Here is a 27973-nt window from a genome sequence, read left to right as displayed (position 1 = left end):
CACACACACACACACACACACACACACACACACACACACACACACACACACACAGCATTGACTGCCTTGGCATAAGAGTTGGATAAGATGCTGGTCAGGATTGGTGAGAAACACCTTGAGTGAAGGCCTACAGGAAAGTATTCCAGGCAGGAACCAGACTAGCTAAATAGGCATTATGGTATGTCTAGAGCCTAATGGGAGAGAAGGGCAGCAGTGAGGCTGAGAATGAGCCAGAAGCTACAGCCTGGTAGGTCATAAGAAATTTAGAATGCATTCCAGGTAACATAGGGAAGAGCACACGGAAGACTCGAGCTCTGAGATACTGTATGAGTGCAAATTCTCCATGGAGGAGAGCTAGACAGAGCTGAGAAGAACTCAGGCTTGTCCTGGAAGATGGCTATATGCACATAGACATGTCTACACCATACTTAAAGGAACACATGATACACTTTACTTAACTATGAGCCACACCAATTCCTCCTCACATCTGTTGCTCTGGTATTGATTACTAAGGGCTGCCCTCTTTCACCTCACCCTCACCCCCCACCAAGTGTGTCTGGGTGAATGATCAGTTTTAAAGCTACCCTAATTAAACCACTTGCTTCTATGTAATTTAAGCCTTGGCTTATGAGCTCCATTACTCTCTGGGTCAATGGTTTATTCTACCTTGAAATATAAATTCCTTACAATTAATAGAAACTGTCACACGCTTATGTCTTGTTTCTCCCAGGGCACTATATATTCCCAAGGACAAGATCTGTGTGTTTTATCCCTTTGCTCTTATCAAAAGCACTTCCTGTGTCTAACATGAGAATAATAGGCAGGCTCTGGCACATCGCTACTCATAAATTTGGTCATTGGCCTTCACAACTGTCCTCCTGGGAGTGTGGACTGTCCTTTCTTTCTAAAGCACAAGAAAAGCTGTGAGTAGCAAACACATCATGGCCACTAAATGTCAGAATTAGAACTCAAATATGGGTGGGCCTTATTCTGTCTCTACTCTCTGTCTCCAAGATCAAGACCTGGCTGATTTCTCTTCTGGAGTAAATATTGGCAGCTTGATATGACCGAGCAGGCACAGTTAGCTTTCCTGGCTGGTTGTGCAAATATTAAGTACCACATAAAAGCCAACTAGGAAGAAAGAGCCTTTGACATCAGCAGATGATCAGAGTATGCTAGAGTACTAAGCTGTTGGTAGTGCTGTTTGTTTTTGGTTTTTTTCAGGGGTGTGAATTGGATCCGTCCTGGGGCTTAAACTCAGGGTCTGGGTGCTATCTCTGAACTCTTTTGCCCAAGACTAGCACTCTGTCACTTTGAGCCACAGCTCCACTTCCAGTTTTCTGATGATTAATTGAAGATAAGAGTCTTACAGACTTTCCTGCTCAGGCGGGCTTTGAACCACTATCTTCAGATCTCAGCCTCCTGAGTAGATAGGATTACAAGGCATGAACCATCGGTCTAGTGCAGAATTTATGACTGTCTCCTAACATATGTCAGATCCATTATAATACCCCATGATGTTAGAACTTATCAGTCTTGCTTGAGGCAGCCAAACATGGCATACACAGCCAGAGTGTTCTTGGCACACATTCAAAACCAAGATGGCAAGGCTATTCAAAAAAGATTGGAAAAAAAATTCTGCCAGGCACTGCTTATTCACATCTGTAATCCTAGCTACTCAGAAGGCTGAGATCTGAGAATCACCATTTGGCCATCAGGGGCAAGAAAGTCCATAAGACTCTTTTTATCCACTAAACTATACAGAAAAGGCTGGAAATGGTGCTGTGGCTCAAGTGCTAGAGTGCTAGTTTTCAGAGAAAAAGAAAAGCTCAGGGACAATACTCAGAACCTGAGCTCAAGCCTGAGAACTGGAACAAAAAACAACAAAAAAGGAGGATTCCAGTGGTGTAACTCCCGTGAACAATTAACTCACACTTTACTTATTGAAGTAAATACCAGAAAACTGAAACATGCATTGTTGGGGAAAGGAGGGAGGTTATGGAGAGGGATAGATTGACAGAGAGAAGAAGGGTGAGTGAATGCAGTCATATTATTCAATTTACATTTGTGAAAATGAAACCAGATAATTTGAGGGTATGGGTGGGTTTCGGGGGAGATAATGGGGGAGGTGAAAAACGGTGGAAGGTGAAGCATTGATCAGGATGTACTATACACATAAACTAACATGTTGAATTGAAACCACTTGTATAAAGATAGTGAATTAAAGATAGGGAATGAATCAATCAATCAGTGAATGAATGAATTTCTGGACACTAGCCCTCAAGAAGTATACAACGAAGATACCAGTTTTCCCTGGAAATGATGAGCTTGAGAGCCATGTTAGAAGTTTGTACCAGAAGCCATCACTTTATAGGATGGAAATTCAGTTTCAAGAAGGAAATTGGAAGGGGTGGGGAGAAAAGAAATGGGGACAAAAACATGAGAAAGGGTATCAATGTGTGAAAAGTAATTTACCTACTACCTGGTGAATATAACTGTAACCCCTCTGTACATTACCCCAACAGTATAAAATAAAATAAACTGGACCAAAGAGCTTGTTCCTTTTCCTTGGGCTGAAGGCTCTGCCAGACAGGCTCACAACTGCGGCTACCAAGTGGAATTCTTGTTTTAGTGCAAATTAGATCTGCTGGTGTCATCTTGGGCAGATACTTCAGTCAGAAGAAGCTACTGAAGAGTCTTGGGTTCAAATACTGCCAAGGACCAGGTATTAATTTTCTGAACCTCAAACTGAATGTGTGTGCAGAAGTACTGGAGCTTAAATTTAGGGCCTGATCCCTGTCCTTTAGCTTCTATCATTCAAGACTAATGCTTTGCCACTTCGGCAACAGCTCCACTTCTGGCTTTTTGGTAGTTCACTGGAGAGAAGAGTCCCACAGACTTTCCTCAGTGCTCAGATCTCAGTCTTCAGAGAAGCTAATATTACAGGCATGATAGGATTATAGGCATGACCCACCAGCAGCCAGCTTACAATTCTTTATTTTTAATTTTCCATGTATGGTTTCCTCCTTATTAGAGAAACTTGCAAGCACTCTCAAGTGTAGAGAAAATAATATTCCAGGCCTTCATTTCAATAATTAGTACCATTTTTATTATTTTTTTCTACAACCCCTGTAATTAGGTGACTGTGACAAACATACAAGGCAGCTGCCATATTGACCAAATGCTCAGAATTGGTAGACCAGTTTTCTCTTTACTCCCAACTCCAAAGAAATAAGGACATTATCTCCTTCATGGACGCATATCTCTTCCCAGAAGAGAGATCTCTCATGGAGATGTGGAGACCCCAAGCAGAGGGTGATGCACAAACTTCTCTATCTTCTGGAAATCCTTTCCCCAGCCTAATCGTCCATTCCTCCTGAACCTATACAAGTTAATGTCTACAATGAACTAGCCAGGAAATACTATTTCAGCCATACCCCACACCCTTCTGAACAAGAACTGTTTTTTAGTTTTTGTTTTGTCTTCATTTTTATTGTAAAGATGCTATACAGAGGGATTACAGTTACAAAGGCAGGTATTCAGTAAATTTCTTTTTGAACAGTCACTCCCTCCCTCATTTTCTAACAGATTTTTCCCTCCCAATCTCCTTTGCCCCACTGCTTTCCCTTCTCATCCCCAAATCAAATTTACATGTAAGACAAAAGGGATAGAAATCCCAAACGGTGACAAATGGAAAAAAAAGAACAGAAAAAGAAATGAACTGCAAAAAGAAAAAAAAAACCTCTTGTTTGCATTTCATGGAGTTCATTTTGATAAGCATCATTGATATGATGGTATGCACAAAGCATAGATGGTATGCACATTGAGCCCTTGTGATCCTCTCCTAAGAATATCAGCCTTTGGACTCAGTGTGTGAATGTTTAGAGTCCAGCTTATCATTTCCAAGTGTAATTTTTTATCTTTTACTATAAATTTATAGGTACATTCTAATTATTACAAATGAGGGCAAACACAACTTGTGCTTCTTTGCATCTGGCTTACTATAATTTTTTTCCAAGTCTTTCCATTTCCTTACAAATGGGGCAATGCCATGCTTTCTGATGGAAGCATAGAATTCCATTGTGTATATAAGCCACATTTTCTTGATCCATTCATCAACTAAGTGACATCTGGGTTGGTTCCATATCTTGGCTATGGTAAACAATGCTGCAGTGATGTTCACTGGTTGTGCTGGTGCTTTAGTGTAGCCTGGTTTGCGATCAATAGATGCCCTAAAGTGGGACTGCTAGGTCATAAGGAAGCTCTATGTTTAGTCTTTTGAGCAACCTCCATACTGCTTTCCAGAGTGATGGAACAAGTTTACATTCCAACCAACAGTGTAATAGAGTTCCCTTTTGGTCCACTAGCATAACATCTGTTATTGTTTGTTTTCTTGATAATGGCCATTCCAACCCGGGTGAGGTATAATTGTAATGTTTTGATTTGCACTTCTTTTATGGCCAGAGATGTTGAACATTTCTGCATATTGGCCATTCCTACTTCTTTAACTCTTAAAAACATTTATTACTGTAATCGCTTTATCTATGAGGGTTTGTTTGAGAGGGAGTAACTTTTTGAGTTCCAAGTATATTTTAGATATAAAGCCCTTGTCTGATAAAGATCTTCTCCCATTCTGTGGGCTTTCTATTTATATTGCTAGTTGTATCCTTTGCCATGCAGAAACTCTTCAGTTTGGTGACATTCCATTTATCCAGCCTTTCTCAGATTTGTTGTGATTCTGAATCATTACTTAGAAAATTTTGACTCATGCCAAGGAACCATAGTGTTTCCCCTATTCCTTCCAGTAATATTTGTCTTTTTTTCCATATATTTTTATTGTAATTAATAGAAAGGTTATATTATATTCACCCAATAGAAGGTGCATTGCTTCACAAATATTGATACCCTTTCTCATGCCTTGGTCCCCATTTCTCTACCCCCCCACCTCTCATCTTGCTTCCCCCCTTCCCTATCCTATTTCAAATAACCAAATGCACATATATACAATGTATTAGATAACAAGGTGAAATAATATGACAATATGAGATAACTAAGGGACAGCAAGAGAGATGAGAGATAACAATACATTAAGGAAGACAATCACTCATTATATGGCTTTTGTTTCTATATCCTGGAGGTCCTTTCATATAGCGTCATACTATATGGCCTTATGTATCTAGGTTTTGCTCTATTGTACAGAGAGGCTAAGGTTTCTACTGATTATGACAAATGAGGGAAACCATTGAGCCTAAGTTCCTTTGAGTCTGGCTTACTTCACTTAATATGATTTTTTCTAAGTCTTTCCATTGCCTTACAAATGGGGAGATGTCGTTCTTTCTGACAGCAGCATAGAATTCCATTGTGTATAAATACCACATCTTGTTGATCCACTCATCAACTGAGGGGCATCTGGGTTGGTTCCATATCTTTGCTATGGTAAATAGTGCTGCAATGAGCATCATAGTGGATTTAGTATGTCCTTGTTTCTGGATGACTGGGTAAATGCCAAGCAGTGGAATTGCTGGGTCATAGAGGAGCTCTATGTTTAGTCTTTTGAGGAACTGCCATACTGATTGAACAAGTTTTCACTCCCACCAACAGTGTAGTAGTGATCAAGGTATCTTGTCTTACATTGAGGTCTCTTTGTTTGTCTGTTTGTGGGTCATGGGGCTTGAACTCTGGGCCTGGGGCACTGACCCTGAGTTCTTCAGCTCAAAGCTACCACCCTACTCCTTAAGCCACAGCCCTACTTCCCCTTTTCTATAGTGATTAATTCGAGATAAGTCTCATGGTCTTTAGTGCTGGGCTGGCTTTAAACCACAATCCTCAGACCTTAGCCACCTAAGTAGCTAGGATTGCAGGTGTGAGCCATCACGCCTGGCTTACATTGGGGTCTTTGATACATTTAGAACTGTGTCTGGTACAGGGTAATATATAAAGATCTAGCTTCAGTTTTCTGCACATGTATGGCCAGTTCTACCAGCACAATTTGTTGAAAAGGTTGTTTTTTTTTCCATCCTATGTTTTTTGCTCCTTTATCAAATATTAGGTTGCTATGGATCTGTGGGTTCATTTCTGCATCTTCTATTCTATTGCTTTGGTCCTCAGGCCTATTCTTGTGCCAGTATCAAGTTGTTTTTATTACTATGGCTTTGTAATAGGGTTTGAAGTCTGGAATTGATATTCCTTTAGCACTGTTCTTCCTCCTACAGTGCTTTTTTTTTAATTTTGTGGGGGTGCTTCTATATCATTAAAGAATGTTTTTGAAATTTTGATGGGAATTGCATTGAATTTGTAGATAATTTTGGGCAGTGTTGCCATTTTTATGTTGTTAATCCTCCCAATCCAGAAGATTTTTCCATTTCCTTAAATATGCTTTAATTTCCTTTTTCAGTTTTGTAAAGTTTTCATCATAGAGGTCCTTCTCATTTTTGGTGAAGTTAATTCCTAAGAATTTTATTTTATTTTTTTGAATCTATTGCAAATGGACTTGCTTTCCTCATTTCCTTTATGAAGAGTTATTTTTTAATGCCAGCGGGCATACGGGGACACAATTCTATACAATTCTTTATTTCTTTGTGTGCCTGTATATGTGTGTATGTAGATACTGGGTCTTGAACTCAGAATCTGGGTGCTGTCCCTTCACTTTTATCATTCAAGGCTAGCACTCTATTAACTTAAGACAGAGCTCCACTTTTGGCTTTTTCTATGGTTAATGGAGTCTCACGGAATTTCTTGCAAGTCCTGGCTTCAAACCTATATCATCAGAGCTCAGCCTCTTGAGCAGCTAGGATTACAAGTGTGATAAAATTACAAGTGTGAGGGCCAGGAACATGTATGTGTGAAGTCTTAGATTCCATTTCTCAGTAACACATACACAGAAAAAGCTGGAACTTGTGCTGTGGCTCAAGTGGTAGAGTGCTAGCCTTGAGGAAAACCCAAGGACAGTGTTCAGGCCCTCAGTTCAAACCCCAAGACTGGCAAAAAAAATTACAAGTGCTAGGCCTAGGTCAAAACCCTTATTTTTATTTTGTTTTGTTTTGTTTTGTATTGTTTTATTTACTACAGAATCTTTCAAGCATTCTCAAGAATTGTCTCATACATAGTTATTGTTTTCCAGGAAACCCCTCAATATTGCATTATTTACCCACAAATGCATCCTGTGAGTCTGTACACCACCATCCTTGGTACGTGTGTGTGTGTGTGTGTGTGTGTGTGTGTGTGTGTGTGTGTGTGTGTGTGTGTGTGTTTGGCCACTAGGTCTTCAGAAAGATTTCAGGACCTCAGGAAATGCTCTTTATACAAATGCCCCATGCAAAAGGTAAACAGACAGATGAGAGTTAAAAGCAGACCGAAGAGGAATCTTCCCGAGGATCTAACACCAATGTGGGATCCTTTCTAGAACATTGAAAATGCCCAGTTATCTGTAGAGGTAACCATGATGGCATTGTGAATTGAGGAGATACTACAATCATCCTTAGTGAGCTGATGCCATGTAGGAATACAGATCTATTCCACCCATTAAAAAGTAAAAGGCAGGGGTGGCATTGTCCAAAAAGAAATATATTCTTTACCTGAATTAAATAAATGCAACCCACTTGTGTAACCCCTTTATAATAACAATATTTTAATTAAAAGGCAGGAAAGGTTATAAAATAATACAAAATCCATTTATATGAAAGTGAAAGGAAAGTAGCAAGACTCTCTAAAGAGAGGGGCCTGACTAGGCATTGTTGGCTCACACCTAAAATCCTAATAACTCAGTAGGCTGAGATCTGAGGATCAGGGTTCAAAGCCTAATACAGGTAGGAAAGTCCATGAAATTCTTATCTCCGGCCAACTGCTCAAAAGAACAGAAATAGAGTTGTGTCTCAAGTGATTGAGCAGAAACTAGCCTTGATTACAAAAGCCCAAGGGCAGTGCCAAAGCTCTTGGCTCAAGCCACAGGACTGGCATGAAAAAAAGAGGAAGGAGTGACCTAAAGAAAAGTCCCTTTAGAGGGTAGGTTTTGTTTTTGTTTTTGTTTCTTCCTTTGTCAGTCATGGGGCTCAAACTCTGGGCCTGGGAGCTGTCCCTGAGCTCTTCAGCTCAAGGCTAGCATTCTACCACTTGAGCCACAGTGTCACTTCTGGTTATCTGATGGTTTATTGGAGATAAGACTTTCATGGACTTTCATGCCTGGACTGACTTTGAACCATGATCCTCAGATCTCAGCCTCTTGAGTAGCTAGGATTACAGGCATGAGCCATTGGCACCCACCTGAGAGCAGTTTTTATAGCATGGGGAACCTCCCATATCTCTTACTCTGGGCTTTGCATTGAGTGCTTGATGGATGGCTCATGCATGTTGATGGCTCATGCATGTGTTGCCTTGGCTAATTTTCATTGGTTGAGTGGACACCCGTGGCATTATGGGAAGAAGAAACATTTGAGCAAGAGCCAGAGGCACTATGGAAACAAGGAACATCATGATAGACCACATGTTATCTGCTACATGTTATAACTATGACTTTTTATCCTTTCTAACAGTTCTCCTTTCTTTCCCTCAGAGCTAGAAGGAGCTCCAGCCAACCCTCATAGTCAACCTCCTGTCAAATGTGGTAACCACTCTCTCTGTCCACAAAAGGGGACAAGAGCCAAGTAAGAGAATTACTAATAGATGGAGAGAAGGATAGCTGGCTTCACAAGGGAATAAATATGTCTCCCCCAAAGTATCTTCACATCAAGGAAACAAGCTGTCCCCATTTAACAGATACTCCTAGAGAAAGTTTAAAAGTAACTGTTCAGTGAGAAGATAGTGAGATAGTGGGTTTTATAGGCCCCAGGCCCAAAGCCCAGAATCCCAAATTAGATCTAGCCCCTCACTTGCATTTGTCAAAGGGACCCAGTGAAAAGCAGAAAAAGGAGATTTTTGCAGTCATCTTCAAGGCTACACATTGGCTTCAGGTTAAATAGGGAGAATTGGGGGCAATGGGTAAGAAAGATATGCAGAGTTAAAACAAGCTCAAGTCACAGGTAAGGCATGGTTGAGCACAGCTCAGGCTGTGTCCTTGGAAGAATTCTGGAGAAGTTATGACTTGTGACTGGAACAAGATGGTTTCCTGAGTTCTTAGCTGTTTGCTTTAAGATGATAAGAAAGAGACATTGCCTGATTGAAGGGAAGTTTACCTTCCACACAAGATGGCAATCAGTGAATCTGATCTTTCTTGGAGTCTATGGTGTTTTCCAGGTTGACTACAGCAGAGGCTAGCTCGGATCCAAGGGCACAGATACAAACATGGGGGAGCTAGTTCATTCCTAGGACCAAGCAAAAAGCATGTTTTAAGCTGCCTCCCACAGGAGCAGATCTGTCCTGGGATTCTCATCTCCTTTATCTTGACTTCCTAAAGCTGAAGGTTAAGAAGTGGATGACTCTTTCCTGATAGGAAACATTTCTGGGTGACAGATTCACTAATTGACTTGGTTTGGTTTCCTGAAGGCAACGCTAAGAACCCTGAGTCAGTATTTCTCTTCAGTTTCCAACTAGAGAGAGCAAAAAGAAAGCCAAAAGCTCAGATACACAAATGTGCATTTGGACAGAATTTTCTCTAGAGTTTTAGCCTCCAGGTGAATTCTTTTTCTCCCCTGCAGAAATACACTCTTGTTTCTGCTTAACTCGTAGAAAAAGAAGGTTTTTGCAAACAACAAACTGCATAGAAAATGAACTTTTCTGCAAGCAAATGTTGGCTAAACAAATGGCCAGTCTCCCAAAAGAATGGAGAAAGAAATCTCTAAGCCCCAGCATGGGAAAGCATGAACTCAGGGCTTTATGCTTTTGTTGGACTTTCTTGCTCATGAAGACACTCTACTACTTGATGTGTGGGCTTCCAGTTTAGCAATTTGCTGGTAAATTAGAGATGGACTCTCGAAGATGTTTCTGCTTAACCTGCCTCCCAACCACAGTCCTCCACTCTCAATCTCCTGAGTACCTGGGATTACAGGCTTTATCCATCATCACCTGGCCTCCAATGTCTCACTTTCCATCGTATTTCCATCAAGCCCTGTGCCTTAAGTAACATGTGATATGGCACGAGGTTTCCCAAGGGCATGAGTAGGAAGGCTAGCAGCAGGCTCTCTTCACAATACAAAAGCCAGACTGACAAAGCCATGTGGTTTAGACTGAAGACCCTAGAAAGGGGCAGAAACAGGGGCTTTAGAACCCTTGAGAGACTGAGGTACCAATGGAAAAACAATAAGGTATCACTCAGGAAATGACAGACTGCTAGATTCTGGTGTACTAGTCAACATGGGATAAATAACTGGGAGAGGACCAGGAGTGTGACAGAGTGGTAGGGTTTGCTGAGCATACACAAAGCTCTGGATTTGATTGCTCGGTTCCCCATACACAGAAAAAGCAGCAAGTGGTACTGTGGCTCAAGTGGTAGAGCACTAGCCTGGAGAATAACTGGGAGAAAGAAAGGACGAAAGATTTATTTGGGGCTCATAATTTCACAGGTTTCAGTCCTTAGTCATTTGGTTGCTTTTAGGCTGTAGCAAAGTCAAGTCATCATGGAAGAAGGGCATGGTGGGGTGGGTGGTGGGTGGGGGGTGAGGGTAATGGGTACCAAGACATGTGAAAGGGTATCAATGTATGTGAATTAATGCACCTTCTATCTGGCAAATATCATGTAACCCTTTTATTCATTACAATAAAAATATATATAAAAAATAAAACACTTTCCAACACACACAGAAAAAGAAGGGCTGTTCACCTTATGGGCAGCCAGGAGAGAGAGAGAGAGAGAGAGAGAGAGAGAGAGAGAGAGAGAGAGAGAGAGAGAGAGAGAGAGAGAGAGAGAGAGAGAGAGAGAGAGAGAGAGAGAGAGAGAGAGAGGAGGGGGGAGGGAGAGAGAAGAGGGGGGAGGGAGAGAGAGGGAAGGAGGGAGGGAGAGAGAAACTGCAACAGAGAAGAGAGACAGTAACAGAAGGAGGGAGGGGACATGGACAGGGAGAGGTAACAGAAGAAAGTGGCTCAACATTGTGGCAGGGAGGAAAAAGAGACTGAAAGTGATGGAAAACTCACCTCATAGCAGCCAGAAAGCAGAGAAAGAGAGGGAAGGAAGGAAGGAAGGAAGGAAGGAAGGAAGGAAGGAAGGAAGGAAGGAAGGAAGGAAGGAAGGAAGGAAGAAAGGAAGGGGAGGGGAGGGGAGGGGGAGGGGAGGGGAGGGCAGAAGGATGGCTGGAAGGATGGATGGAAGGGAGGGAGGGAGGGAGGGAGGGAGGGAGGGAGGAAAGGACAGAAGGATGGATGGAAGGGAGGGAGGGAGGGAGGGAAGGAAGGAAAAGAAAGAGAAAAGGGTGGAGAAGAACATCATACCTCATAGCTTCCAGAAAGCAGAAAAGGGAGAGTGAAAGTAAGTGACCAGGATGAGAGACACCGTCACCCGATAGGTTTGGATGTTTTGTATCCAACCTATTTCCTCCATCAAAGCTCCACTTCCTTGTTGCATCACTTCTGAATAATGTCAAGTGAAATGCATCTACCAACTGACTCAATAAGAGCTCTTTCTGCATTATTAACCAAGCCTTTACACATGAGCCCGTTAGGGGCATCGCAAAAGGACATTGTAACATCTCAGGGCCACTGTTTCTTTCTCTCTCTCTCTCTCTCTCTCTCTCTCTCTCTCTCTCTCTCTCTCTCTCTCTCTCTCTCTCTCTCTCTCTCTCTCTCTCTCTCTCGCTGTCATTGTTGCTCATGGGGCTTGACCTCAGGCCTGGGCACTGTCCTTGAGCTCTTTCTCTTAAGGCTAGCACCCTACCATTTGAGCCACAGCTCCACTTCTGGTTTTCTGATGATTAACTGGAGGTAAGAATCTCCCAGACCTTCCAGCCTGGGCTAGCTTTGAGCCACGATCCTCAGACCTCAACCTCCTGAGTAGAGAGGATCACAGACATAAGCTCTGAGTGCCATTTTTTTTCAGGGAATTCTTAACACATTGAGTGGTCTGAGCTTCTAGTAGGATCTTTTGGTCTTGAATCAAGAATCTCAGGCCTTAGTTTTGTGTGCCTGTAACAGAGTCTTAACAGTTGCTTTTGCTGAAGAACCCTGATTTATTACTTCAAACTACGAATTAACTGAAGGCAAGGACAAAAGGCATTTTAGACTCCTTCATATTGTGTCTGTGTGATTTTATCAGAGCCATTCTCTCTGGCAGTCACTTTGTAACCAGGACTGGACCACCTGCCCCAATGACTTCTCTCCCCTGACCAGGCAGTCCTTTTTCTTTGATAAAGCAGAATTCCTCCCAATAGGTGCGTTCAGATAAAAAAAACCCACTGGAACTTATTACATGTAACTGAGATATTTATGAATACTTTCATGACTCCTCTCTCTTCTCCCTATTTAACCTAAGGTCAAAGAAGGCAGAAGATTAGTAAAAATGCTAGCCTCCTTTTTTTCCTGAGGCTGTTGCTATGCCACGTGGTAAATCTTCCTCTGCCCTTCACTGTGTCTCTTTATTTGGCATATGGGGGCATGTGGCTAAACATGACTTCTTCAACTTCTAGACTTAGGGAGCTGGGGTCTAAAACTCCAATTTCACGCCTTCCAGTTTTTACTAAGCTAGCTGAAGTTTTTCATCTACAGTAAGTCAGGGGCCGGCTGTTTCTCAGCAGTGTCCACTCCTCCTCTTTCACTGTCCTCCCACCAAGCCCCCCACCTCCCACCCCCCAGCATGGCCTCTCCAAGCTCAAGCAGTGCGCTGTCCACTGTGGATGAAGTCTCTTCTGTGCTGGTCTTCAGAGAAGTTGATAATCTGGCAATTAAGGGCCTGACTGGAGGAATTCTGTGCTAGGGCTTTGATAAAAGGCTGGCAGCCCTCAGCACTATCTTCCTTTGTTTTCAATCACTCTGCCATTGCAAAGGCAGCTGCAGACGGATGTGCCCGTTAATTATGCCTCTGTAACTCTTCAAGCCCAGATAGCACTTCCATCCATGCCCCAGGTTGAGTTTCACAGGCAGTACTTGTAACTGGGTCACTATTTTTAGCCGGAACCTCCATCAGAAATGTCAAAGAGAGATAACGAATATGAACGTGATTGAAAAGGAACAAGGGAGTGGTGCATTCTGTCCCCTGTCGGTTAGTCACGGAACCTGGATCCCTGGAAAGGCCTTGTTTCAGTGACCTCATCCACCTGCAGATTGTTCTGTAAACCAAGAGTGCCAATAACTAAAAGAAGGAGGGACAGCAAAGGTATGGGGAGCTCCCTTTATTCTAGACAGTTCTCTGTGTTATCTAACAGTAATATTTCTTTCTTTTTCTTTCCTTTTTTTTCTGGTTGTGAGGCTTGAACTTGGGGGGCTGGGCACTGGTGCCTCATACCTGTCATACTAGCTACTCGGGGAGGCTGAGATATGAGTATTATGGTTCAAAGCTAGCCATGGCAAGAAAGTCCATGAGACTTTAATCTCCCATGAACCACCAGGAAAACCAAAGTGGAACTGTAGCTCAGAGCCCGGGCCCTCGATTCAATCCCACAACTGAAAGAGAAAGAGAAATACTTCTATCTCTAATCCCTCATATTTTTTTTTCTTTTTCTGCTTTCCTCTTTATCATCTCTTCTTCCTCCTTCCCCTACCTCCCTCATTGTCTTCTCCCCTCCTCTTTATATTTTCCTGTTTAACCTCTTACCCATTCCTTTTTCCCCTTTCATCTTCCTTTTCTCTCTCCTTCCTCTCCCCTCTTTTCCTCTCTCTTTTCACCTCTCTCCTTCATCCTCCCTCTATCTGTTCTCTGTCTTTTCACCTTCGCTCTCCTCCCTCTCTATCCCCTCTTTTATGTTTTGGGCCTGATACTTAAAATCAGGACCTGGGTGCTGTCCCTGAGATGGTTTATGCTCAAGGCTGTACTCTACCACTTGAGTCACAGCTACATTTCTGGTTTCTGGCTGGTTAGTTGGAGAAGAGCCTCATGGATTTTTTTTTGCCCAGACTGGCTTTGAACCATGATCCTCAGATCTCAGCCTTCTGAATAGCTAGGATTACAGGCATGAGCCATGAGTTCCTGGCTTCTTTCTTTCTTTTTATCATTTCTCACCCCTCTTTCCTCCATTCTCTCCTCTTCCTCAGTCCCTATTCTCTCTATTCTCCCCACTTGGCTCTCTTCTCTCTTTTCCCTTCTTCCTCTACTTCTCCTCCCTCCCCTCTCCCTTCTATCATTTCTCTTTTCTCCCCTCTCTCTTCTCTTTTCTCTTCTTCCTCTACTTCTCCTCTCTCCCCTCTCCCTTCCATCATCTCCCCTCTCTCCCCTCTCTCTTTCCTCTCTCTCCTCTCCCTCTCTCTCCATCTTCCTTCTCTCTTTTCCCACTCTGTTCACTCTCTCCCTTCTCTTCTCCTTTATCTCCTCTTTTTCCCTCCTTTCTCCATTCCCCTCCCCTCTTCCCTGCTCTCCCTTCTCCCTTCCGTCTTCCCCACTCTCTTCTCCCTCTTATCAACCTCTTTCCCCTCAAGGCAGAATTTTCTTAGACTATATAGGATGGGCTGTGGTTACACATTCTCTCTTCCTACTGATTGCAGCTTTTAGTACATATAGGTGGCAACAATGTCAGCTTGAGACAACCCACTGATGCCCTTCCTTATTTCATTCAATGGGGGTGATTTATGCCTGGGCTGGAGAAAGGATTTAGAAGAAAGAAAAAAGAAGAAGAAGGTTGAATTACAATGATAGGGAGAGAGAGCGAGAAAGAGAGAATGAGAATAAATGTCGTTATGAGATAACCTAGTGAAAGGCAGATCTTCCCCCAGATTAATGAGGCCAGGAACAGGTGTTGTGCTGAGAAGGAATAATAGCCCCCACTCTCTTCTCACAAAGCCTCACACACACAAGCCTCTCTCAGCCACACTGAAAAAAAAATGCCTTTGGGGTAAATTTACATAACAGATCCAGCCACTCCCTCTCATCTCATATTCTAGCCAGAAAGGCAATGACCAGCATTAAGCAGCCTCCTGCTCATAACTGAGCGGCCTGGATGCTCCACTCAAACTCAGCCTCTTAGATTCTTTCCCTGCAGGACCCAGAGACATTCCCAGGCCATGGTGAGCAGGGTTTCAGGCATGGAGGCCTAAGAAAAGACTGGCACTCAGGAACTCAGTGATGGGATGAATATGGAGAGAGGGGGTGAAGAAAGACAAGAGGAAGAAGGGAAGAGAGTGGGGAATGAAAGAATGAGGAAGAGAAGAGGGAGAGGAGATGGAGAAGATGAAGAGGATGTGGAAGAGACAGAAGATAAGGGAAGGAAAAGAAAGAAATGGAGAAAAGGAAGGGGAGAAGGGAAAGGAGGAGGGAAGGGAAGAACAGATGAAATGAAAAGAGAGGGAAGGGGAGGAAAGGAGAGACGAAAGGAAAGGAGAGGAGAGGGAGGAAGTGGTGAGCAAAGGAAGGGGAGGGAAAGGGAGAAGAGAGGAAGGGAGGGGAGAGGAGGAAAGGAGATAGAAAAGAAGAGAAGGGGGAAAGAGGGAAGGAGAGAGAGAAGGGGAGGTAAGGAGAGAAGAATGAGTGGAAGAGAAGAAGGTAAGGCAGATGAAGAGGGCAGACGTAGGAGAAGGTGAGAGGGAAGAGAGGGAGGAGGCAGGAGGATGGGAGGTGAAGAGAGAAATACAGAGACAGAGATATCTGTTGACCCCCGCAGCTCTTGCTACATTTCTAGCTCTCAGTCCTGTACCTAACCCACCTGAGAACCCACTGTCCCTTGGGTGCCTTTTTGCCATGGTATTTCCTTATTTATCAATATTGCTTTATTCATTGAAGTCCCAGTCAGGAGGTGTGTTCCAGAGGGTTAATTTCTATTAAATAAGTCCTAGCTTATTTTGGAACTCAAGTGAGTTTATGTCATCCACCGAAGAGAAATCTCTGGAGAATACGTGGTCCCTGGGGATTTTCTCATTCTACCCTGAAGACTCAAGACCCTGGAAGAAGTGAGATCCAAGCTGGCCCAGAAACAGAGCTGAACTCTGAAAGGGACACTTCCACCTTGAGTTCACAATTTCTAGCACTTCCTTAGGAATAGAAATGTTCTTTCTACCCAAGGAGGTCAAGTCCTGGGATTGATCCTGAGGATCAAAATAGTTGGAGACAAGAGTCTCACAGACTCTGCCGTCTGAGCTGGCTTCAAACTGTGATCCTCAGATCTCAACCTCTTGAGTAGCTGGGACTACAAACATAAACTACTGGTACCTGGCCAGCAGGGGATTCTTACACATAGCTAATATGAGATAGAAGCCATTGGGGTCAGGTGAGAAGGGAAGTTCTTGAAGAAAACAGGCAGGGAGCTGCCTTACTTCCTAGCAGCTGCCACACAGAAGCAGAGCTGGGGCTGAAAAATAGCTGCCCCAGGCCAGCACTGAGTTCCAGCATGGCCACTTCTGGGATCTAGACTCATAGGTCATGAGCAGGCCATGGAGGGGCTGGGTCACAGAAGGAAGATAATGCCAGTTACTTGGCAGGGCAAGAGTGATGACTCTGCCTTGCAGTTTTCCCAGCACTGAGCAGAGGTGCTAAGTGCCTCACACATGGGCATTGTGGGAATTCATGGTGTGTTTCCTGAAAGCATCAACTATTTTCTGTTAGGTGCATTTATATAATGTGAAGGCTGAATGGAGCGTGTTTCTCTCATTACCAAGAACACAGTCCTCCTGTTATCTTCTCACTACACATGTACACACATGCACACATTCACACATACCTAACACACATGGGCACCAGGCTACCACATATACATACGTGCATGATACACATATGTACATATTTCTATAGCACATATACATGGACACACATACATAGAGTTATACCACTTAACTCTCTCACCCACACTCAACAGGCATATATACACACGCATGTGTACACATGTACCAATGAACACTCTCTCCCCCTCATACAAGCACAGATTCCTACACACTCCTCTATCACCCACACATAGACCACTCAGCTCTTGGTCTCCCTGGTGGACACCTCTGGTGGTCCTAAGGTGAGAGATGCCAGCTATGCTTTCTGGGTGATCTTTCCGGGGCAGAACATTGACTATTTCATGTCAGTCTGTAGATACCATCTATCAAGTAGCCATGATCCCCAAACAACTTTCTAAAATAATGGAAACACTGTATCTGCACTGTCCAATACAGTATCCACTAGCCCCTTGTGATAGGTGAGGACTAGAAATGTAACACTGAGAAGCCAAGTGTCTTAATTGTGTGTGTGTGTGTGTGTGTGTGTGTGTGTGTGTGTGTGTGTGTGTGTGACAGTACTGGGGTGGGGGGAGGAGCCAGAACTCAGGGCCTGGGCACTTGAATTTTGTCATTCAAGGTCTAAGGCTGGTGCTCCACCACTGGAGCCATAGCTCCACTTTAAGATTTTTGCTAGTTCATTGGAGATCTCAGTCTACCTAGTAGCTACGATTATAGGCATGAGCCATCTGCAACCAGCTCGAAAGGGTGAATTTTATAGTTTATTATTTTTAATTATTAGTGTAAAGGTGATATACAAAGGGGTTACATTATATAAGTCAAGTAAAGAATGCATTTCTTTTGGGAAAATCCAGGACTGTCCATGAGACTAATCTCCAATTAATGACTCCCCCAAACCAAAAGTACAGCTGTGGTTCAAGTGCTAAAGTGTCAACCTTGAGCACTAATGCTCAGGGACAGAGCCCAGGCCTTGAGTCAAAGCCCCAGGATCATCACCAAAATAAATGCTAAATAAGTGCCAAACTGAAATAAAATCTAGGATTATTTCTTTGCTTTCAAATTTCGAATTCATTTCAATTTTATTTTAGTATTAAGTAGTTGTACTAAGAGATTACAGTTCCAGGAGTCAGCCTATGCCTATAATGCATCTTGATCACCAATTTCATCTTTCTTTCCCATTGTTCTCCCTCCTACGTCTACCTTCAAGTTCTATAATTCAATTTTTACACAATGTATATTGAATATAATGATTGTATTTACTCACCTTTTCTCCCTCTATTTGTGTGCCCTCCCTACAAAACATGTTTCTACTTCCTGGTATTGATTATTTGTTTCAATATTCACCTCACTTTGTAAGCAGAAAATGTCCCTTGGGCCTCTGAGAAGCTCTGATAGTTTTTATTTTATACATGAGCCACCAGTAGTGCCTGGCTGTTTGAACCATTTCTTAAAACTAGGCTAGACTTTCACAGCTCAGGATATCCAGTTGTGTGCTAATAAAAAAAAGTAATTACATCTTATTAGAGATAATTTGATTGTTACTGGAATGATAATTGAGTTGAAATGCTTATTGTAACAGACACATCAGATGGGCAAGGAGGAAGCTCAGCTTCAATGCAAACAGTGTTGATGTGAATTAAATGATTGTCAATGTAGTTAATCCAATAGTAATTATTTTCTGAACATAAATTCCCCAGCAGCAAGGAGAACAATTATATCTACAAACAGTCATAAGAAAATAATTACTTTCCACTTGCACCTGAAGCAAGTCTTCAGTGCTCAGCATGAACCGCGTGGGTCATCTAGCCTGGAACGCACTGTAGACACCAAGACTGAAAGTTGAGCTGGGCACCAGTGGCTCACTTCACGAGTCTGACATCTGAGGACTGCTATTTGAAGTCAGCCTGGGCAGAAAAGTCTGTGAGATTCTTATTTCCAGTTAAGCAGCAAAAAGCTGGCAGAGGAGGTGTGGCTCAAGGGGTAGGGTGCCAACCTTGAATGAGAAAGCTAAGAAAGGACATGAGAGTTTAAACTCCAGTAACCACACAACAAAAGAAATAAGGAAGGAAGAGAAGAAGCAAAATGCTGACCAAGAGGTGTGGCTCAAGTGGTAGAGTACTAACCCTGAACACCAAGAGGCTGAGGCCCCAAGTTCAAGTCCTAGGACCCACAAAAACAAACAACAACAACAAAGAAAGCGGAGTGCTGGTGGCTGACAACTGTTATCCTAGGCTGAGATTTGAGGATGAGGCTTGAAGCCAGTCCAGACAGGAAACTCTGTGAGACTCTTATCTCCAATGAACTACCAGAAAACCAGAAGTGGAGAGGTGATTCAAGTGGTAGAGTGCTAGCCTTGAGAGCAAAAGCTCAGGGACAGCACCCAGGCCCTGAGTTCAAGCCCCAGGACAGGCACCCCCCAAAAAACAGATCTGCTGTTTTTCAGTGCTGGAATGCTGGAGAAGGTTTCAGGGGAACACCAGATGGGCTGGAAGTGCCCTCAAAACTGGATTTCAGAAATAAGAGGATTCTTAAAAAAAGGAACTTTCTGAATTTCCATTTCCTCATCTAGTAGAGTGGACAACAAATATGCTCAAATCATGGATTCACTTATTTAACTCAGGAACTACTGAAGAGCTCTCTTTGGCAAATATTGTTCTAGGCTCTGAGTAGAAACCATTAAACATCATAAAGCCCCCTACTCTCACCAGAGAGAGAGGGGAAAATGGTTAATAAACAAGAGCTGACTGGGAGGTATGAGGGGACCCCTGCCAAAGGGAGGTCCTACAATGCTGGGAAGGAGGAAGACAATGGGCAAACTTAAACTGTAACATATATCTGAGCCAGGCAGAGCCCTGAGGGCTTTATTGCATCCTGGAGTCAGCTATACCTGAAGGAGTCGCTCTTCATTTTGGTTTAAGTCAATCTATTTCTCTCCCCTTCCTCCTCATCCTCCACCTCATCCATCTTCTTTTTCTTCTCCTCCTTCTTCTCTCTTCTTTCTCTTCTTTCTCTTTATCCTCCTCATCTTCCTTCTCATCTTTCCTCCTACTTTTCTTTTTTCTCCTCTTCTTCCTCCCTCCCAACCTCCTCCTCTTCCTACTCCTCCTCCTTCTTTCTTTTTTTTTTTTTGCCAGTCCTGGGCTTAAGCTCAGGGCCTGAGCACTGTCCTTGGACTTTCTCATGGCTAGAACTCTACCACTTGAGCCACAGCACCACTTCTGGCTTTTTCTAAGTATATGGTACCAAGAAATCGAACCCGGGTCTTGTGCATGCTAGGCAAGCACTCTACCACTAGGCCAAACTCCCAGCCCCCTCCTCCTTCTTTCATTCCTCCCCTTTTCCTCTCTTTTCCTTCTCCTTTTCCTCCCATTCCTTCTCCTCACCTCTTTTTTTCCCTAATCACTTCTGTCAGTCTTTAGACATCACAGAGTCTTGAGTCGCGCAAGCGATTACAGTGTTACTTGTTTTCTAGTTTTCAGAAGGTGCAAATGTCTCACCACCTGGTCAGAAGGAGATGAGAGCCATGAGCACACAGACACTGTCCCTGTGCAGCTGGATGAGCCACCTGCACCCCAGGTACCTCCCTTACACAGCTCTGGTGAGAACACGTCTGCATTCGCTCACTGTGAATCTGTGCCCCCTCGCTCAGTAATTGCTCGTCCTTGCCTCAAACTGAATTTGTTTCTTAAAAATGATGCAACCATCTAGCAGGATGACATGGAAAAGAATGATTCTCTAGTGTCTGTGTTGTTCCTCATGTGTATTCATTCCTGGGATTATTGAGTAGATGATACCACCACAGCCCAAGATTAATGGGACCCTGCCCATCCTTCCACAACCATGAACAGCCAGCACAGGAGATGCAAAGACTTGTTCTATCAGCAGGTATTAATAATTGAATGTTATATAGTAACCAAATATAATTGTAATCATATTTATACAATTATGCTATATTATAAATATGTCATTACAATTGTGATCGTTATATAATATATACTCTATATTATAATAATATATCATATTATTGTAATGATTTACATTCACAGTAGAAAGGCTGGAATCTTGGCTATGTAGAGACTTTCCCATTTTGGGGGAGGGGGATGTAGTCTCAGCCTTCATGGGCCATCCAGTAAATGTGTGTCCAGGACAACAGTCTGCATCCAGTAATAGAGGGAAAAATTTCTTCTAAGAGTTAAAAACTTGGAATATAAATATGTCTGAGTCTCTGAGAATAGGATTCCTCCATTAGATCTTCTTTAGGATAATGAAGTCTTAAATCAGACAAAAGAGTCACCTGTGCTTCAGGCTCCCTTCTCAGGACCTGTATATACATAACCTGACTAGAGAGTAAGAAAAGGGCAATAGCTCATAGCTCGGGTCCTCTGTTGGTGAATACTCCAGCAGAGGGTTTCCCTACAAGTCTTACAATGGATCAGAGTTGTTCACCAATGATTTAGACCACATTGCTGGCTACTCAGAGAGCAAGCCAGGATACTCAAGGACCTCCCACTTTATGTTACTTTTCTGATGGGTAAGAAGGCCCAGAGAATGGAGTAGTTTGAGTTTGCTTGAGTTTTCCCAGCTTGCAAGTGCAGAGATAAAAGACTCATATGCTTTAGTTCCATGGCTCAAGTCTTGAACCTCACACATTAGGGCTTCCCTAGAAACATATTAGTTCTTCAAGGGTCCGTCCTCCATCATGGCTATGGAAGCAGAATGCAGGTGAGGACTCAGGAAGAAAGCTAAGGAGGAAGATAAGGTAAAAAAGAAGAGATTTCTGATCTAGGTGCTGGTGGCTCACACCTATAATCCTAGCTTTGCAGGAGGCTGAGAGCTGAGGACTGTAGTTCAAAGCCTAGCCTGGGCAGGAGAAACTTTGAGACTCTTATCTCCAATGAACTACCAGAAAACCAGAAGTGGGGCTCAAAGTGGTGGAGTGCTAGTTTTGGGTAAAAGAGCTCAAGGACAGTGCCCAGGCCCTGAGTTCAAGCCCAATGACTGACAAAATAAAAAGAGTTGGTTTTGGAAGTTGGGTATTGGTAGCTCATGTTTGTCATCCTATCTACTTAGGAGACTGAAATATGAGGATTATAATTTGAACCCAGAATAGGTTAAAAAAAATCTGTGGGGGCCAGGAGTGTGACTTACTGGTAGAGTGCTTGCCTAGCACTCACAAAGCTCTGGGTTCCATTCCTTAGTACCACATACACATAAAAAGCCAGAAGTGGTGTTGTGGCTCAAGTGGTAGAGTGCTAGCCTTGAGAAAGCCCAAGGACAGTACACAGGCCCTGCGTTCATGCCTCAGGACTGGGAAAGATAATCTGTGACCTTCTATTTCATTAACCAGCTAAAAAGCCAGAAGTGGAGCATAACTCAAGTGACAGAGCACCTGAGCTGATCAACTAGGCCCTGAGTTCAAGTATCAGTACTGGCACCAAAAACTATGGAGAAAGAGAGAATATGTATCTGATGGTGAGAAGAAGCAGTGATTATATAGAGAAAGGATCAAATGCAAATGATCCTACACTGGCTTATACAAGAAAATACAGGTGATTTGAACTCAGGACCCTGAGGTGAGGACTTAGAATGCCCTTGTGAGGAGAAATCTCCAGCTCACAGATCACAAGTGACAGGTAATGGGGGCACTAGAGGCAGAACCTGCCTCTAGGCAGGAACACTAAAAAATGAGTATTCCATGTACTGTCTTAGGAACATCATACCCAGCCATGCTGGAAGAAATTTCTCTGGGCCAGGCCCTTCCAGACAGGAATGACCAAGATGCTGTAAGCAGTATGGATAACAGCAAAACCCTTGGTACCATTGATTAAGTAGAGGGTAAACATACCCTGCCTTTGTTCCTCTTAATCTAAATTGAATCTGGGCAGGGGAAGATTACAGAGCAGAAGCAAAAAGCCCAGTTGCACTGCACAATTACCCTGGTTACAATGAAGATGGTGTTGGAGGCCTTGAGTAGAGAGGCCAAAATTGGTCTAAGCTTTATCTCACTCGAATCTACATCTTTTGACAGAAGGGGCCAGGAATCGTATTGTTGGAAATGTCTCAGGATATTGAGGTGTTGCATAGAAATAAGGATAGCAACTGCAAAGAAGTTGGCAAGACAAGAATTTACTTCTACAGAAGGATGTGCTACTACCATAAAACCAAGTAAACAAGTGCATTGAGTGGGTAATTTGCCCAGGATTTATCTCCAATGTGCTGCTTCCCCCTCTTTCCATTGGTCAGAATTTAGGCTCACAATCTTACATGATTGGCTACTTTGAAAGTCGTTAAATACGCATCTGAGCAATCAATCTAGAGGATACCTGGCCACAGCAGGAACTTGTGAGAAAAACAATTCTTATTCAGCTGTCCCTCTACTAATTCAGCCATACCTCCAGCCCCTCAAAAAATAATTCTTTTTTTAATTGTAATTAGTAAAAGGGTTACATGATATTTGTCAGATAGAAGGTGCATTAATTCACATACATTGATACCCTTTCACATGTCTTGGTACCCATTTCCCTCCCCCCCCAACCCCCACCTCAAAAAATAATTCTTAACAACAGGATGTGACTTGACTAAAATAGTTTCTTGTAAGATGATAATACCTGAGAATACGGATGTTTCTGTCAAGCAACTGATTTGACAGAAAATTCAAACTCCTATGATACTAAAACACTAACAAACTTTTGTCTTTCTTAATTTTATTTTTTATTGTTTGGGTAATGTATAGAGGGGTTACAGTTACATTCGCCAGGTAGTAGGTGCATTGCTTCTCACACATTGATACCCCTTCTCATGTTTTTGTCCCCTTTTCCCTCTCCCACCCCTTCCCAATCATCTTGTTTTTTCCCCTTCTCTTTCCTATTTCAAATAAACTTATATGGAATATACCAGTTGACAAAGTCAGATATAGTAACAATATGAAATTAACCAAAGGGCAACAAAAGAGAAGAGAAATAAAATAGTACATTTGATTTATTGTAATCCTTGGCTAGGAGAACCCTAGATGTGTAGAAATTATTACAAATGAGGGAAACCATTGAGCCTATGTTCCTTTGGATCTGGCTTACTTCACTTAATACGATATTTTTCCAAGTCTTTCCATTTCCTTATGAATGGGGTGATGTCATTCTTTCTGATGGCAGCATAGAATTGTATTGTGTATAAGTACCACATCTTCTTGATCCAGTCATCTGGTGAGGGCCATCTGGGTTGATTGTATATCTTTGCTAGGGTAAACAGTGCTGCAATAAACATCGTAACAACCAAATTTCTGGCCACTGTGATCATCTAAGGAATTCATGTGTTTGGTCTTTAGAAATCAAGAGCAACCAGAGTCCAGCAGCATCTGTGTCCAGGGAGAGTAGATTTAGCAGCAGCATCTGCCTTCAGCTAGGTAGGCCGACACAGTGCAATGGGAACATTACTGTAACAATGCTGTAACTGATGTTATGGGTTCTGGGGCAGAGGATGTGAGGAAAGCTTACAGCTCAGTTATTCCCTCTCACATTCTCTCCTCTATTCCTCTCTCTCTCTCTCTCTCTCTCTCTCTCTCCATATATATATATATATATATATATATATTGCACACACACACACACACACACACACACACACACACCCCTGTCTCCCCTCAAAATGAAGCAGTATTTACTCAGTCAGTAGAAAAGTAGCTGGTGATTTTTTTTTCCATGTTAATCTAAATTAAATCTGCAAATGGAAAAGAGTCTCCTGTGAGAAGCTAACCTTACCCAGATGCTGAAGAGTGTTGGAGAGTGAGGAAGTACATAAAATGAGCAACTGTATTGTGAGCTGTCTGTTTCCACACTGCTTTGTGTACACAATCTATGTGTCTAGCAGGTGAAGTTGTAAATGTTGTGTGTTTAAAAACAGTCTATCTCAGTCAGGGACTGGTACCCCACGTCTGTAATCCTAGCTTCATAGGAGGCTGAAATCTGAGGACTATGATTCAAAACCAGCCCAGACAGGAAACTGCATGAGACTCACTACAAAAGCCAAAAGTGGAGCTGTGGCTCAAGTGGTAGAGTACTAGCTTTGAGCACAAAAGCCCAGGGACAGCACCCAGGCCCTGAGATCAACCACTGGGACTGGAACCACAAAAGTAATGTTAATAATAATAATAATAATAATTAATAATAATATGATGATGATGATGCATGACTAGTTAAATTAGAATTTCCTACAAATAATGTCCTTTTGTCTTTTGACTATATCCCATGCACCACTAAAAACATAGTTACATAAAACAATGATGCAGTATTTTGCATCAAGGAAAATTTAATTAGGCATTTGTATTTTAAGGTAAACTCTAACTATGGGAACCAATAGTGTTTTACAGGTAAAATGTAAAATCTAACATCACATGAGCTCAGCTTCTGGAGAAGATAGTGTGACATTGTAGGTAAGAATTGCTTAAGCACTATACTGAAGCCCCCATCTCACAGGTGAGTTTGCAGCGGAGTTCTGTCTGTCTGCCTCTGTCTATATCTCTTTCTCTCTCTCTGTCTCTCTGTCTCTGTCTCTGTCTCTCTCTCTCTTTCTGTGTGTGTGTGGGGGGGGTGTATCTATTTGGTGAAATTCCCAGAACCACTGTTTGAAGGCCTGGGTGTGACCTAGTGACTGACTTCTAAGTTCCCTGAAGGACCCAGTTCAGCTCCAACAGTTCTAAGGACTCATTTCTAATTCCATCCCTACCCACATCGCCCCACTGGAAATCAAGGATACATGAGAAATTCTAAGAAACTATTTTATGAACCCTACACTAGTGAATATCAACCATCCTGTACTAGTCTTTCTCCCTACCATTTTAATTTTATTTTACTTTTGGTTATTTCTATTTTTAAAATTATCCTGAAGTAGTTATAGAGAGGGGTTTCAATTCAACAAGTCAGCACAAAGCATCTGAATCACTTTCAGCTCTTCCACCATTCTCCTCCATCTTTCCCAGCCTCAGTCCTCCCCTCAAGTTACCTGGTTCCATTTTCATATAAGTACATTGCATATGATGACTGCCTTCTCCTGCCCTTCCTCTCTCTGTTCATCTTCCTTCATCCCTTCTCTTTAATCTCCTCCCTTCCTGACAAAACCATGTTCCAGCTTCCTGGTATTCATTTTGTTAAACTGTCGGTTAGTTGTTCAAAGGAGTTACACCATTAGAATCTTCTCTGGCAAATACCATACTTTAGTTAATACATTTGTATCTGCAAGCCAGGATACCATAAAGACACTTGTACATCCATGTTCATTGCTGCACAATAGCCAAGTCATGGAAATAGCCCAGATGTCAGATGAGTGGATCCAAATAATGCGGTACCTCTACCCAGTGGCATCTTACAGAGCCATTTGCAGGGAAATGGATGGACTTAAAACAAATGACGTTAAGTGAGGTAAACCAAGCTCGAAGAGACAAACTGTGTTTTTTCTCTCACATTCAGAAGCTAGATCCACAACACACCAGAAAATGATAAATTACACAGGACTCTAGGCATTCACACACAGTGGAACCAAAGGAGGATAGTGTTAGGAGAAGAACCCAGAGGCTCAATACCTATATGCCTCTGATCATACAAAATATTTAAAAATCAACTCTAGGGAAATGGAAACAAGAGATTTTCTTTTCTTTTTGTCTTGTTTGTCATTTATCTGTATTGGTGGGGGATGGGCGGAGGCACAGAAATGGAAAGACAAAACGTGAACAAATGCAGCAGTGGAACTCACTGTGGAACATGAACTCCACAACTTGAAAGGTGGGGAGGAAGGGAAAACTTGGAGAGAGAAAGGGAAGAGGTGACATTGTCCAAAAAGAAATGTACACATTCCCTGCCTTATACAACTGGTACCTCACTTTTATATCACCTTTAAAATTGCAGTTTGAAATTTAATACAGATAATATATAAATAAATATCTAACACACAAAGCTGCTTCCTCTCCAGACACCACCTCCCTTTACCAGCTCTGGAGGAGGTCCTGGGCAGAGACTCACCGCCCATCTCCAACATGGCTGCTTTGCACTCCCAGTCCTATGTCCCAGCTCCTTGTTCCCTTTCCGCCAACCCAAGAACCAGTACATCAGCACTTCTGGTGTGGGATTCTTCTCATTAATTTGCTTTGACAAAGGAAATGCAGCAATTGTAGAATTAACAGGAGAATTGCTAAGGCAAATAAGTCTCCCTGAAGCACACTGATGATAAGGATATTGTCAGCGCGTGTGCAGTTAAGTCTGGGGTGTGTGTGTGTGTGTGTGTGTATGTGTGTGTGTGTGTGTGTGTGTGTTTGTACTGGGATTTGAACTCAGTTCCTGGATGTTATCCCAGTACTGATCCATGTGCACACACATGTATACACACACACACACACACACACACACACACACACACGTGTGCTCACACAAGTGAAAGACAGCTGTGGGTTTGATGAACACATCCTTTGCAAGGACAGGATGAAAAGTCATTTCTAAGGAAAAATTAAAAAGTGATATACTTTCATCTGAATGCATAGCAGCATTCATGCAGCACCCACAGAAGTCTTGTTCACTCCCTTTTTCTCCATCACAATATATTCTATTCAGATCTGGTTTTCTATGGATTCGCCCTACGATCCTATAGGTATGGACTCTCCCTCCATTACACACAATGCTCATTGAAGCTGAGAGAATGAAGTGCTGAATGCTCCGAACAGACCAGCAAGAGAGAAAATCCAACATAAAACCAGGCTGATTTGTGTAATAGCAGCATGTACTTATTCATCCATATTCTGCCACCAATAAAAAGACACAATAGTGCCAGGCATGGGTAGCTCACACTTGTCATCTTAGCTACTGAGGAGACTGAGATTTAAGAACTCTTGTCTCCAATGAATCCTCCAAAAACCCACAAGTGGAAAGGTTGCTCAAGTGATAGAGTACTTGCCTCAAGAAAAAGAAGCTCAATGGCATTGTCCAGGCCCTGAGTTCAATTCCCAAGACTGGTACATGCACACAAAAGACACACAGTTACCTATTCTCTTCACTATAGAGGCTAGAGTACACTTGCAAAAACTGAACCAACCCATTTATTGAAAGACCAGCTTTGAGTGGGACCCCTAGCAAGAAGTTACCCTTGAGCAGATTCAAGCTGTGATGTGACTCTCCTGACTATGGACCATGTAACAGAGTACTGGTGGAACCTCCACAGCAAAGTAGAGGTGATGGTGTTTTGATAGAAGAATCTTAGTGAATAGTCCTGCATTTCTGCA

The sequence above is a fragment of the Megascapheus bottae genome, chromosome 31, assembly GCF_031878675.1.
Source record: "Megascapheus bottae isolate mThoBot1 chromosome 31, mThoBot2.hap1, whole genome shotgun sequence".
In the NCBI taxonomy this organism is placed as follows: Eukaryota; Metazoa; Chordata; class Mammalia; order Rodentia; family Geomyidae; genus Megascapheus; species Megascapheus bottae.
The sequence above is the reverse complement of the archived record's forward strand: the minus strand, read 5'-3'. Positions refer to the sequence as shown.